Genomic DNA, 10,972 nt, shown 5'->3' on the forward strand with positions numbered 1-10,972 from the left:
ATTACACTGGAATGTGTTGGGTGTACTTATTGAAAAGTAAATCTCAAGCTTTCAAAACTTTTAAGGATTTTCATGTATGGATTGGATATGAAGCATAATCACATATTGGATCTCTTCATACTGTTAATGGAAGATAACGTACTCTAACGAATATGAAATATATCTCCCCAAGCATGGGATTCAACATTAGAGCATAGTTCCATACAATTCTCAACAAAACTATGTAGTTGAAATAATGAACCTTACTCTATTGAATATAGTTCGTTCAATGAGGTTTTTCAAAAACATAACATTGATGTTTTGGGATGATGTGATTCTATTTGCAATGTATGTGAAAAACATATGTCCATCTCACACTCTTAGAAAAAGACTCCTTGTAAAATGTGGTATGGATGCAATACTTCGGTAAGCCATCACAAGGTATTTGGTTCCTCTAAATTCACTTATCTTTGTTATAGTATAGCCATTCTTGCATATTGCATATTATTGTAAGTTTTGACTTCTAACTTTGTGGTTGTGATGTATCATAGGTTGGTTATTGTTCCCTCAAAGGATTTAAGCATAATTTCTATTTTTCTCAATGATTTCAAAATGAACTACCCTTCATACATGGATTTCCTTCCAATATTGTACAATCTTTCCATAATTTTCATTCTATGATCTGACCATAACTCGATTCTCATCTCGATATAATTTTTTTTGTACAAGCATATATGTACAATACTATTGTTATTCCCTTTACTACAAAGCATCAGATTGAAGGATGTCATCTATATTACTAAGGTTAGACTCTACTTATCTCAAAACCCTCTGTAACGTTCTTTTGACTGATTAATTTAAAGTGATTCCAATCCAAACTAAGGCATTCCTTTCTTGTGTGTGTAGGTTAGTCTACGACCAACTTGGGTTATCTTGCAACATTCTCTTGGGGTTAAAATTAGTGCAAGTTTTTTCGCCTACATTTTGGCCTTCAAGTACTTATCCAATGCTTCCTCTTTACAGGGTTTCAATGTCGATTGCGATTTTCACTTGATGTTGGCCACAAGGAAATTTGATGTTGTTTGACTGTAAAGAAAACCCATATCTAACTAGGGATTTTCCCAAAAGGCCCGACACTCAAAACAAGCCATGTATATCGATTTCAATTGAAGGGGTTTACCCTCTCTTTGTTAATGAAAATATTTAATTATGAGAAAATAGTTTATGCCGTCTTATAGCCCCAACAATGTAAATCTTTCTTTTTATTTGTAAGAATAATTTATACAATTTATTTACTTGTTACTGCGTGTAATGAAGTGATACCATCAAAAGTTTAAAATACTATAATATTTGTTCTATTTATATTCTATGAGTATACATTAGATATTTGTGTCAACTCTATATATTTTGTTTCTGCATAATGATTGTATATAATTTACTATTATTATCATTTTATTTGAAGAAGAGAATACACAAATTAGGAAAGAGGTATGTTGAATCCTTGTCATGGGAGTTTGCGAAGGTTTTCCATTAGGCCCTAGTATTACTTTACCCAAGACTGCTTGTTCCATGGCCAATTGATATGATTCTAGTCCTTTGGCCTATAACAATCTAAACTAGGTATACATTTATTTTTCTACAAGTTAAACTATGTATAAATTTATTTTTCTTACCTGCAATAGTTCTTTTCTATAGTATCTTACAACAAATTATATTTTTACAGGTGAATAAGGGTTACTGTGCATGTTTATATATTTATCCATCCAAACAAGCTTCTTTAATTTATTATATAATATCCTTTTGTATCTTTGCACACATTCAAGTGTATTCTTTTTTTGTTGAAAACCCCATCTAGACTAGGATATACTTATCTAAGATTTTCTTGTCATAAATAAATTAAAGGCTATTTCATTCCTCCCAACCAAGAACTATGATTCCAAGTAGTACCCCGAAAGCTCTAACTCCTACTTCCCATGAGAACAAATAGTAGTCCTTTTCCAATTTACATTTCCTTGACCCTTACCAGCATCTTGCTACTTTTATTTAATCAAGGCTTAAATAAAAGTTACAAAATTATTTTTAAAATGATATAAAATGATTAGGGTTTAGTGTTTACAATTTGGCCTTTGGGATTTAGGGTTTAGGGTTTATAAGACCTTAGTAAATGATTTTAATAAAGACTTAAATAAAAGTTCCAAAACACTTTTTAAACTATTATAAAATGCTTAGGGTTTTTGTTTTGATTTTGGGTTTTAGGTTTATGGTTTAGGTTTTAGAGTTTATAACACTTTAGTAAATGATTTTAATAAAAACTTAAATAAAATTTACAAAACAATTTTTAAAATGTTATAAAATGCTTAGGATTTAGGGTTTAGGCTTTAGGGTTTAGGGTTTGGGGTTTCAGGTTTAGAGTTTAGGGTTTATGGTTTATAACACTTGAGTAAATTCTTTTAATAAACACTTAAATAAAAGTTACGGACTGCTTTTTAAAATGTTATAAAATTATTAGTGTTTATGGTTTAGAGTTAAGGGTTTGAGGTTTATTATTTGGGGTTTAGGGTTTATAACACTTTCGTAAAATCTTTTAATAAACACTTAAATAAAATTTACAAAACACTTTTTAAAATGTTATAAAATGCTTAGCATTTATGGTTTAGGGTTTAGGGTTTGGGGTTTAGGGTGTAGGGTTTAGGGTTTGGGGTTTAGGGTTTAAGGTTTAGGTTTTAAGGTTTATAACACTTTAGTAAATGCTTTTAATAAACACTTAAATAAAAGTTACAAAACACTTTTTAAAATGTTATAAAATGATTAGGGTATAGGGTTTAGGCTATAGGGTTTAGGGTTTAGGGTTTAGGGTTTGGGTTTTAGGGTTTAGGGTTTAGGGTTTTAAGTCTAGGGTTTAGGGTTTAGAGTTTAGGGTTTAGGGATTATAACACTTTAGTAAATGCTTTTAATAAACATTTAAATAAAAGTTACAAAACACTTTTTAAAATGTTATAAAATACTTAGGGTTTAGGGTTTATAGCACTTTAGTAAATGTTTTTAGTAAACACTTAAATAAAAGTTACAAAACGTTTTTAAAATTGTTATAAAATGCTTAGGGTTTAGGGTTTAGGATTTAGGGTTTGGTGTTTAGGGTCTAGGGTTTAGGGTTAAGCATTTGCAGTTTAGGCTTTAGGGATTAGGGTTTATAGTTTAGGGTTTATAACACTTTATAAAATGCTTAGGGTTTAAGTTTTAAGATTTTTGGTTTAGGGTTTAGGGTTTGGGGTTTAGGGTTCATGGTTTCGGGTTTATAACACCTTAGTAATTATTTTAATAAACACTTAAACCTTAGTAATTGTTTTAATTCACTGAGGCCAACAACAATTCACTTACTTAGGAACATCCAACATAAGAAGCATAATCTTATGGGTTCCATTTTTGTTTGAATCTACTGAACAATATCCTTCTCCTTCAGCCATATGTCCATGAACTTACAGATCAATGAATGATCCTTAATGAACTCTCTTGACTTCTCTAGGTGGTTTTTTGGGATTGCAAATCTTAGATTTTTGGCTGCTTTTGGAAGGAAGCACCCTTTTCTTTTCTCCTGCCATCGAGCTCCCAATGTTGGGGATTCCTCTATGATTTTGCTTCCAAACAAAGATCCAACATGAACTCTTGTGAACCTTTGTGATACAATCACCACATTATGGTAAGAGGGAGTCCCACACCTGGTGAGGGGTCATTTATTGGATTTGTCAACCTAACCACTACAAAAGGTTATCTGAACAACCCAGGCCAAGCCTGACATCAATGTGGATGACAACTTCAGATGGTTTACCGCAAAATCCAAACCCTAGTAGTCACTTAGCTCTTTTTCACTTATCCTTTTATGTTTATTTAAGTATTAATCAATGATACATGAATATATTAAAAATCCTAACTTCATAATATTAATTTTATGATTGTTTTTTTTACTTTTCAAAAAATTGAAAATTTCATTATAAAAAAACATTGCAAAGAAAAAACAAAAAAAAATTGAAAACCCTTTAAAAATAAACATCTAAAGAAGGAAAAAAATAAGAAAAAGAAGACAATTTTTCAAAATCAGCATGAAAATCACCAAATTTTAAAAAACATTATCCATACTTAATACATAAGAAAATTTAAAGTGTCAAAAATAAGCCCCCCCAAAAAAAGAGATTGATGTTGTGTAAACACTTTTCAAAATTGACATGAATATAACTATCATTAAAAAAATATCCATTCTTCAGAAAATTTAAAGCGTCAAATTTATGCTCCAAAACAAAGTTTTATTTTGCATCAGCGCTTTTTAAAATCAACATGAAAATCATGTTTTTTTGCGACCTCTAAAAAATTGAGAACTTGGTACGATTCTCGTTAAGTTAGTAACTTTGTTTTGAAAACAAATTTCCTATTTCATCCAAGTTTGAGACACTTATAATTCCACTAATGCAGTATCAGTGCTCATAGGTAAAATTATCTAGCGACATGGATGGCCCACAAAATCTATTTTTGATAGAGACTCTCAATTTACATCTAGGTTTTGGATAAGTTTGTGATTAGTGTTGAGGACACATTTGAACCTAAGCATTGCATCATATCTTTATGCTTGTCTTGCAAAATTTTTGAAGAATTATTTTACGCATGACCTGACCGTAAAGAAGAGGTGCTTCTAGGTTGCAACTTAGGGAAGCTAAAGGTAGGCCAAGTTGAGGACTAGTTGGGAAACATCAATGGAGCTAAGTGAGGCTTGTGTAAGGGATTGTTCAAGAAACTATAAGGGCTTCGTAAAAAGTATGAGTTAAAATCCTTATTTTGTTATTGGACTATATATCCTTGAATAATTCTACATATTACATCTTAAAATTCAAAGTTATGACAACATGAAAGTTGAACATGGAAAAGGGGTAGACTTGAAGTTGAATATGAATTAATAGAATTATCAGTGATTGAGTGTTGTTGTAATTATTTCACTATCCATAGTACGAGAGCCCAAAATATGTTATTATATATTTTATTATTAAGGGTGGGAGGGTAGAGCTAGTAAAGGAAGTTTTAGCTTCTTTGAGGAGGTTTTTAGCTCCTTCCAGAGGGCCCTAGTAAACTAGGGGTTGTAGCTCCTTTCAATTTTGGTTGGTAAAACCAAAACTTGTAGCTTCCTTCAAGTTATAAATAAATTGTCAATATAAAACTTGTTTAATTTTGATTTGATGTGATTGGTTAATTCTTTGAGTTATTAAATTGTAAGAAAAGGTGAAATATTGATTCACTGCCCTCTCATTATTTGCATCAATTGGTATGATATTTGGTTACTTCATCACAGTCTAACAACTAGAATGTATATCTCAGGAACAAAAATGGGAAAGGAAAAAATACTAGCCTCCAAATGCTCCAAGAAAAAGGAAAATGAAGTATCCTTCATTGCAATGATTCCAAAACATACTAAAGGAATTAATGATGATCAAGGTGACCCAACTATCATGTTTCCACCTCCTGTGTTTGATGGATTATACTATGAATTATTTAACGTGTCTATTGATACCTATTTGAAAGCCCTAGATTGTATATGGTTTGTAGTTGTTACTGAAGATACAACCACAAATAAGTCAAAATAATATGATACAATAGAAACAGATAACATACTAAGAAGATTGTCAGATCCTGTAAAATACGAGGAACAACACTCCTTAGCTAAAGATATTTGGAAAAGCTAGAAGATATTTATGCAAAACAAGATGAAAAGGAAATTTCTTGCTTAAATACAGGGGTAAAAGAGGTAAAAAGGAGAGAATAAAATTTGATGAGTCATCTTAAAGAATAAATTTGAGAACAAAATAAATTTGATCAAAAGGGAGAAGGCTTAAAGAATAAATTATATCCTTGAAGTCCCATCTTAAAGAAGCAAGAAGAATTGAATAAGTGACCAAATTCTAGCTAAATAAGAAGGAAGAAGATTGCGAGAATCATGAAGAATAAATTGTATCATTAAGGGTTGAAGTCAACAAGTTGAATAAAAAGTTGGAAAGCATGCAAGGGATAGATAACATTTTCAGTTGCAGAAAATCATTTCTAGGTGGACCTTCATGCAAAAGATGCAAGCATAGAGTCCCCAAAGGATAAATTTGAAGAAAAACTTGAATGTAAAATATTTTTCCTTAAAAGGTTAAGTGAAAACCAAAATAAGGGTGAATTTGCTAATCCAATAAGTTATTCTAATGTTCTTAAGAAGACACCTTACTAATAAGAGAAGTAGAAGACTGGACCTCCTCCAAGGTATAACAACTTAAGAAGACCATTATGGCAATCCAACTCACCAAGGTACCCAAGTATCTTTCCTGGTTATTATTATTCATGTACAAATCTTGGGCATAAGTCTAGGAATTGAAAATATTATAATAGGGTTAGCTACGAAGGTTATCATTAAGACTCCACAAGCATGTTTATGAGTAGACAAGTTAGAAACCATAATGTATTCTCTAGAAAAAGGTCCACAATAGTTGCCCCATCATTTAGGTTCAACATAGAATGCTTTAAATTCCATAACTTTTGACATAAGGCATGAGACTATATGTGTGACATGAATTGGACTCCTAAGTAGATTAGGAAAGAAAGAAAACCCACTAGTGTTTGAAGAAGAAAACATGTCAAGCAAGAATAAGATATTCCATCAAGGGAAGTATCCTCACAAAAGAAAGACACCCTTTTCCATTGATTTCAAAGGGGGAGAGAAAGGAAGAGAAGCATGGAGACAACATGAGCATGATGACAAGGGGAGCATGAGTATTGACATCAATGACAAAGGAGGAAATTAATGGAAGAAACTTATCATTGATGTCAAAGGGACATAAGTATTTGATCTAATTGAGAAAATTAGTTTTGTTGTGCTAAAATTCCTTTTCAAATTATGTTAAATATGCTTGAGGATTTATGAAATTATTTGCAACTTTAAACATGGGTTTTTGAGTGTTTTTATGTTATTTTTATTGACAAATTAACATAAACAAATGACTAAACAACAACCTATAACAGACATAAACATCACCATAAATAGTAATACATCAACACATGATGAAGAAGTTCACCCCTCTTGGGCTATGTCTCCTTCGCCCAACTTCCAATGGCTTGCCCCTTTCTATTGTGCTCAAAAGTGTGAATACATAAATTTACAATGCTCAGAAAGCTCTGAACCTATTCCAGTGGCTCCAAAATGCCCAAAAATTCCTGTGTAGCCTCTTTTTTTCCTAATCCGGTCAAAAACTCATCAAGTTATGATTTTCCCAAGTTTGGCTGCTATTCGCTCTACAAACTCCCCAAAATCCGGCACCTAACCCACAATTTTGCCCCATAACGCGCTAACGGAGCATTGTTTTACACAAATTCTGGCACAAATTGTGGGCACCTTAATTTGGCCTTTAAGGCCTTAAGTCCTAAAAATAGGGCCACGTGCCCGAGGCTAAGGCCAACAGCCCACCCCCACCAGTCAGAACCCCACTTCTCTTTGCCAGTGGTTGTATCAATGCATGTGCCCAAGGGCTAGACCACACATAGGCTAGCCCTTTCCCCAAATGTGCAACAGTTAATGTTTAAATATAAGCCGCCACCATAGTCTATTAAGACTCATGGTAATGGTGTAATGGTAGGAGGCTTTGATATGTGTTGTGAAGTCGCAGGTTTGACCCCTGCTACCACCACCTGGACTCAACCCAAAATTTTGGTGGCCTCCCGGGCTACCATGTGGTAGCCTCCGACTAGGCCATGTGTCATCCTATGGTTGACCATCAACCACCCAATAATATTACACCAAATTCCACCCAGACAGACATGCCACTTGGCACATTGTGATTCGCTAATAAATTTTGACCAAGTCAAACTACCACATACACCTGCCCAGTCAGCGCCACATCAGCAGTAAGGACTGTTGACTGGGCTATCAATTTTTTTTGAAAAATTTGCATGTTTGGGAAAGTGAACATAAATTTATTCTGGGAGCATACGGTGTCCATTTCGCATGAAACGAGTTGAATCAAATTCAATATGATGAGAGCTACGTGGTCATCTAGGTTGCACACCAATCAGATAACTTTGAATTTTGAGCTATTTTTTGAGCACCTAATCATTCCTCCCCAGTGGAAGCCTTTTGGACCCCAAAAGATCACTTTCATTTTTCCAACAGCTGAGGGTACATTTCCCTCACCTTTCCAATCTTGATCCATTTGACCTTTGAAGGATTTGTTCCCTTCAACCCCACTCGAAGTTAATCCACATTCCCTCGTTTTCAAGACCTTGTTCTTCTGTCAAAAATGGTGTATTTTTGTAGTTCATCAAGGTATTCAAGAGAAAAAATTCTCTATGGAATGAATTTGGACATTTTCTCCTTGATCTTCAATCAAAGGAGGGTCATACAACCTTAAGTTCTCAATATTAACAACAACATAATTTTGCGTATATGAAGGAAAATCCAATCTGAGGTCATTGTTACCAATCTTTTCCAAAATTCTAAATGGACCATATCTAATTGGTTTTATCTTTTTACCTTCTCCTTGGAGCCTCTCTTTTCTAATGTGAAGCCAATATTCATCACCTACTTGGAACTTGTGATCTACATGATTCTTGTCATGCCTTGCTTTGTACTTTCCTTGGCTCTTTTCAAGTTGTTCTTGAACTCTTTAGTGTACCAATTGGATTTTTTCAATGAACCTTCTTTCTTTGTCTATGTCACTATGACCATCAATGGAAACATATTTTCCAAAAATGAAATCCAAAGGAGACTTACGCAAGTATCCAAAACATGCCTCAAATGGCGATGTTTTAGTTGAAGAGTGCTTGGCCGAGTTGTAAGCATGTTGAGTGTAGTGCAAATGTTCATCTGAAAACTTAGGATTCTTGCTGCAATACCCACAAAGAAGATGTATCATTGTCCTGTTCACCACCTCTGTTCAACCATATGTTTGCGGATGAAAAGTTGTACTCTTTTTCAATTGGTGTCCATGAATCCCCACAAGCTTGACTAAAAATTCCCAACAAAGAGAGAATCTCAATCACTAACAATGGATGTGGGCAATCCAAAATGAACCCATACATTCTGAAAGAAAACTGAGCAGTTTGTTCAACTATAATTTTATTTTTACATGGCATCAAAATACTCATTTTGTTGAACCTATCTACAACTACATAAAAATAATCATGGCCTCTTTTTGACAATGGAAGACCTCCTACAAAATCCATAGAAACACTCTCCTAGGGTCGTGAAGGAACTAGAAGCGGTGTGTACAATCCTAACTTCCTATTTCTAGGCTTATTAACTGCACATAATGAACATCCTTTAATAAAATATGGCACACTTTCAAGCATATGAGGCCAATAACAATGCCTCTATAGGTGTACCACCATCTTACTTAAACAGAAATGACCAGCAATAAGAGAATTATGTCCCTCTCTTATAAGGTTGATTCTTTCTCCCTGTGGGATACAAAGCTTTCCAAGATGGTACAACAAGTTATCATGCAAATGATAATCAAATTCCTCTACTTGGTTACCTTGACTCAAGCTTGCATAAACATCCTAAAAGCCATTGTCTAAAACATACTACTCAATATAACTTTCATGCAAAATAGAATTATACTTGAGTAAAGTAGCTACACTAATAATACGCCTGGGAAGCATATCAAAAACTTTATTGTAGATACCTTTTTTATACCTTATTACCAAGTGGAATTGTTGAAGGAAACCCATCCATCATAAGTGCCTTGATTGCTGCAACTTTGATTGAGATTACAAGTATTGCAATGGTTGATGATTAGTGTGAATGGTTGTTTCCTTACCCATCAAGTATTGTTTCCATTTCTTCACACGTTGCACCAATGCATACAATTCCTTGCCATATGTAGGATAATTAATCATTGCACCACTGAAAGTTTCTGAATGAAAACAAATATGCTTACCATGTTGCAAAAGGACTACACCCATGGCGTAGTCACTAGCATCAGCTTGAATATCAAATGACTATCTCAAGTCTAGAAGTGCAAGTACTGGAGCTGAACTAATATTTTCCTTCAATGCATCAAAGGCCTTTTGTTTTCTTCCTCCCCACTAAAAAACCTTTTTCACACTTATCATTGCATGCAAAGGAGCTACTATAGAAGAAAAGTTAGCAATAAATTTCCCCCAATATTGGGTTACTCCCAAAAAACCTCTTACCTCAGTAGCTATCTTGGGCCTTGGCCAATTCAAAATGAAATCAACCTTGGAGGGATCTATTTTCAACTCACCTCCTCCAACAATATGACCCAAGTAAACTAAAGAAGTTTTTCCAAACTCACACTTTGACATATTTAGATACAATTGTTCTTTATTTAACACCTCAAGTATTTTTCTCACATGCATGACATGTTCATCACAATATTTATTGAAAATTGAGATGTCATCTAAGTAGACTATAAAAAAATAGCACTAGCTCCACAGGATTTTTTCTCTGTTAGCGAGGGTTTCGTTGGGGGATCACCATGGTCAGCAACTGGAACAATGAGGGCAAAGTCAATGAGGGAGGGCATGGTATAGCTCCATTCAATGACAAAGCGCCGAATAAAGATGTTCCACAGTGTGTTCAAGTCACCGTCCACATTCGGGCTCACATTGGATTTGAGCGCGCTCAGGGATGTAAAGATTGCATCAACGTTGTTCCAGGGGAGCCTCAGCGGATGGCACATGCGTGGTTTATGGGAGGACCCAATAACACCAAACAAAAAAAATCGCCTTCCCTGCTGGCAGATTGGAATGCCCATGCTGCTTCCAAGTTGGAAGATGCAGATCTGGAAGCCGTGGGGCCTGAATCCTTTGCCCCTTTGATCAGAACTGCAAATGACACAATTATGGGTGCCTTCAACATTCAGCTACTCAGATATGACGTTGATCCATCATATCAGAAGCCCAAAAGAGCAAAAAGCCTTAAAAAAAACCAGATCTGTGGGCATGCAACTATAAGGCG

The sequence above is a fragment of the Pinus tabuliformis genome, chromosome 5_2, assembly GCF_031772625.1.
Source record: "Pinus tabuliformis cultivar Carrire ecotype Pingquan chromosome 5_2, CPIR1, whole genome shotgun sequence".
NCBI lineage: Eukaryota > Viridiplantae > Streptophyta > Pinopsida > Pinales > Pinaceae > Pinus > Pinus tabuliformis.